The 5052-nt window shown below is 35.8% G+C and overlaps 1 pseudogene across 1 annotated transcript; it reads right to left on the bottom strand.

Moving 5' to 3' along the window:
* Positions 1 to 645: 645 nt before the first annotated feature.
* LOC309958780 (vacuolar protein sorting-associated protein 29-like) lies at positions 646 to 1193 on the bottom strand (annotated as a pseudogene). The gene has a single exon. The product of its transcript is annotated as a vacuolar protein sorting-associated protein 29-like (transcript).
* Positions 1194 to 5052: the final 3859 nt, after the last annotated feature.

The raw sequence follows: 5052 nt of genomic DNA, 5'->3' as shown, positions 1-5052 counted from the left end.
TATCTTACTTGCATGGTGTCTGAACACAAGTCTAATGTAATTTTTATCCTTGCTCATTTGTAGGTAGGATGTGTGTTTTCCCCCTCTGGCTTATTTCAAGATTTTCTCCTGTCTTTGTTTTATTTGCAGTTTGAATATGACACGCCTTGGTATAGATTTGTTGTTATTTATTCTGCTCAGTTTTCTCTGAGCTTCCCTAATCTGTGGTTTCTGGTCTGTCATTAATTTTGGAAATTCCTCAGCTCAATTTTTTTTTTAAATGAAAGGTAACTGTTTATTACTGGAGAAGAGAAGAATGTCTACAAGAAAATCTAGTTTCTTTCCCCTCATGCACTACTTTGGTAATAAAGTTCCAAATATCAACTATGAAGATATTTACAAGGATAAATTTTTCTTAACATGTGACCATTTACTGTGTGGTGGACATTTTTTCATAGAAATCATATACTTAAACTAAATACAATCTTATAGTTTACAAGAAGCTTAGAACATTGTATTAACAGAAGACGAGATTATGTTTTACTGCAAAATATTATAAAAGTGATACAATTTTGTGGCTCTTAAACGATTAATTACTTGAGTTGAACAGGGAAATGAAAAACAAAAAAAAAACCCAACAGAAAAATCATCAGGACACGCCTCACTTTATGATTTTTTGTATTCGATTCGTTCTACTTTCAGGACGTCTCTAATTAGCTGATACACACAAGTGACAACTGTAGAAGCCTGGATATCCATCAACACAAATGAAGGAATAATGTTTGTTTCCAAGGCATTATATGCTCCTGTGGCAGAACCTGGATTAATGTAGACTTTATTTTCATGCTCAAATGCTTCAAATATTTGTGTGTGTCCTGAAATAAGAATATCCACATCAAACTGCCACTGCAACAGGGCTAAGCTGGCCATATCTCCCCATGGAATAACTTGATGTCCATGGATCAAACCAATTTTGAACTGCCCAACAGTTAACGACTTTCTGTTCTTGATAATTCAGATTCTCATTGAAGTCTCCTCTCACAATATGAACATCGCCAACCAGAGTCTGGAGATAGTCATAACTCTCTTCGGTACAAAGGTTTCCAGTGCAGAGAGTGCTGAATCATTCCTGGCACCAGCAGTTTTTTGAATTTAGCTGGCAAACTGTTGCTCCAGTGTGGGATGTGCAGGTCTCCTAATACCAACACCAACATCCTGTCACTGGGCTCCGCTCAGTCACCAGCACCGCTGCCGCCACCCTCCCTTCCTCAGACGCCTCGGCGTCTCAAATATTTTTCCGTCCCTTTCTCTCTTCTTCTGGATTACATGTATTACATTGTTTATAATTGTATCATACTTCTTGGATGTACTTTTTGATTTTTTTCATTTTTCTCTTGCTTTTCAGTTTGCGAAGTTTCTTTTGACATGTCTTTTAGCTCACTGACTCTTTCCTCAGTAATTTCCAATCTATTGATGAGTCCAAAGGGCACCCTTCATTTCTGTTATAAAGTTTCTGACTTCCAGCATTTAAAACTTTTTTCTTAGGGTTTTCATTTCTCTTCTTACGTTACCCATCAATTCTTCCATGTTTTCCACTTTTCTGTTAGTTCAGCATACTAAACATAACTATTTTAAATCCCCAGTCTGATAATTCTAAAATCTCTGCTATACCTCAGTCTGGGTTCTGATGCTCACTTTGTCTATTGAACTGATTTTTTCTATTTGTTGTTTTTGGTTTTTCATTCGTTTGTTTAGTTGTTTGCTTTTAGCATGGCTTATAATATCTTGTTGAAAGCACACATGATGTATTGGGTAAAAAGGTACTGAAGTAAACAGGCCTTTAGTGGGAGGTTTTAAGTTTATGTGGCAAGAGGTTAAACTGTGTTAATGTTTGCTATAGCTGTATGCATTAGAGGCTAATGTTTACTCTAGTGTCTTTCATTTTGTCTCCTGCTTGTCTTCTTAAAAAGGGTCTGAGCTTTGCAGTCCTTTTAGCTGTAGTCCCTTATTATACAGGAGCCTGGTCTCTGTGGGGTAAGGTGTGGGGTTGGGGGAGCATCCTGTAATCCTATGATTAGGTCTCAGTTTTTTAGTGAGCATGAGCTCTGAGGCTGTGACTTCAACAGTGCTTCTCAGCACTTTTTTTCCCTCTGTAGGTGAGAAGCTAGCAAGGGTGTAACTTCCCTTTCCCAAAGTTGGTAAGCTCTGGTAAAATAGTTCCTTTTTTTTTTCTTTTTTTTTTGCGGTACGCGGGCCTCTCACTGCTGTGGCCTCTCCCGTTGCAGAGCGTAGGCTCCGGACGCGCAGGCTCAGCGGCCATGGCTCACGGGCCCAGCCGCTCCGCGGCATGTGGGATCCTCCCAGACCGGGGCATGAACCCGCGTACCCTGCATTGGCAGGCGGACTCCCAACCACTGCGCCCCCCCGGGAAGCCCATTTCTTTTGAGTGTAGTTCTTTATAAAGGGAACAGAATGTTCGGGAGTATTTCAAAATGGTTACTTTTCCTCTCCCAACTACAAGAAGCCTAAGGGGATCTTTCTCTGATCTTCAATGTGAGAAGCTGGTAAGGATCCTGGAGGTAAAACTCATAAATGTGAGCTGTGTTCCCCCAAACTTGGCCCCTGGTGTTTTGATTTCAAGCTAGTTTACATTGCACCTTTGGCAATTTGTCAATAACATTTGAAGTGTTCCCATAGGTTCTGGCTCCAACTTGGGTTTTTGCTCTTGACTGTGGTGTTGGAAAGCTGTGATTTTTGGTATCCATCTCTCCAGCTTTCAGGGCAGTGATTTATCCTTGACCTTACTTTTCTTATAGATCTAAGAAAAGTTGATATTCAGTTTCTTCAGCTTTTTCTTTATTTTGAGGAGGGAGTGAGAACTTCCACGCTCTTTACATGTCAGGCCAGAAACTGGAAGTACAGACCCCTTTCCACTTCAAAGCCAGCAATGGTCTATCAAGTCTTTCTCTGGGATTAGCATCTGAACCTCTTGAGGGAGGCCATTATTCTGTCTACTACAGGCCCCAAGTTCACAGGTCAAAGAAGTAGGATTAGAACATAGGTTCCCTTCACCCTGGGCCATCTCTTTAAGTACCTTTTAAATTTGTTTAAAATCCTCTCTCTCTGTCTCTCTCTCTTCTTCTCAAAACACCAGCTTTACAATTATTTTCTCATTTGGATAACATTTTCTTTTGCCTATGACACTGTTTCTACTAAAACTCTACAAATGTGGTTTCAGTTTGGACTTTAGTCTCTCTGCCTAAGATGATCCTTGATAAAAAGTACCCTGAAATTATATCTAGCAATTAGCATCAAAATTCATAGCCCTTACCAGAAGGCTATACATTACAAATTGATTTAGCCCATGAAGCTAAATCATGGGCTAATTTCCCTCTGTGAAATTAGAAGCAGTCATATAATATTGGAGACCTACAGACTATTATTGTGAACCTTATAGAGATGAGAAGATAACTGAAATAAACAACTGGTACTAAAAAAATAGTCAGTACTCTATGCTTCCAGGTATATAAACTCATATAAGTTCAGATATACTCTTCTGTTAAATTTCACTGGATGTAGCATCAATATTTCAAGTGCCTATTAGTTAGTTTCAATGATCCTTACATAGAAACAAAGTTTCAATAAACAATCTAATATCATTTATAAAAGGAAAGATAAGTTTTCAAACCAAATTCCTTCAACATAACATTAATATAACCTGGAATTATATGGCGTGATAAAAAAATCTTAAAAAGGACAAAATTTGTCTATATTGCTCATAAATTTTGAAAAATTTTGAATCTTGGGCATGAGGCCCAAGTCCAGGTCAAATGGATATTCAATTCAAATTGCCATCTGCTAGATATTTTTGAAACTGATGTAGTATAAATTTGTATTTAAATGTGTTTTAGTCCTCAAAATGTTCATACCACAAAATCACCATTTTGACTGGCATTAATTAGAATATTTGTCTGGCAGTATTGGCAGAAAGACCAAGAATTGAATATAGTAATAATGTACCAAATTAATTGCCTACCGTGATGGACATCTAGGGCCAAATATTCAAAGGGCATCTACAACTTCTTCTATGAGGGCAGGTTTCAGCTGTTTCAAATAATGCATACATTGCCAATCCTGTTTCAACAGAACAAAAGGATGTCAGTGGAATGCTTTCCGGGGTAAGAAGGTTGAAGAAAGTTATTTCTGACTATGACTAAATTGTAAGGCACCAGCCACACAGATTAAGAGACTGCCGCAAGTGGTTCTAGTATGCAAATTTATTTTCTGCAATTATATTCTTGAGTGTGGTAGAACTATAGACAGACAGGTTACAAAATCTATTATTTTAAAGAAATGTCATTGCATATAGCCTATATTCTTTAGTAAGATGCCATAAAAATAAAAAAGCATAAGAATGCTTTATTCTATGCTATTTCATAATTTTTCATATAAAACAAAACTTAACTATGATTTATAATTACATAAAATCTATATATTTTGAACTAATATATTTCTACTATATGAAGAGCAGATATTATATTGCTATTAAACTCTTAAAATTAAACTCTTAAACTCTTATTAAACTCTTAAAATAATGTGATAAATCATGTTCTTTTGGGGCAAATATTAGATATAAAAAATGGAAGACAATAAGGAGTAATCATTACACTTTCAGGAGTTGGACAATTATTTAAAATGTCTTAGACCTATTATAATATGCTTTTCTTTGAATTTTATTTTATTTATTTTTTATACAGCAGGTTCTTATTAGTTATCTATTTTATACATATTAGTGTATATATGTCAATACCAATCTCACAATTCATCCCACAACCACCATATAATATTCTTGTAATCTAAGAATTAAAATATAGAATTAGTGTAGATTATTCAGTGCATTCTCAATTATGAAGGGAAACATTACCAACAATTTGTTGTGGTTTCTTTTGGACATATGGATTTTTAAAATTTTAATTATTATAGTTTTTATAATACATATATAGTATATATATATCCTGTTAAGAGCTAATTAAATAAAAATGTTACCTACTTATTTTGTACAAATCTTTATTG

This window comes from Leucopleurus acutus, assembly GCF_964270905.1.
Source record: "Leucopleurus acutus genome assembly, chromosome: 3".
NCBI lineage: Eukaryota > Metazoa > Chordata > Mammalia > Artiodactyla > Delphinidae > Leucopleurus > Leucopleurus acutus.
This window is presented reverse-complemented; position numbering and strand designations above follow the sequence as displayed.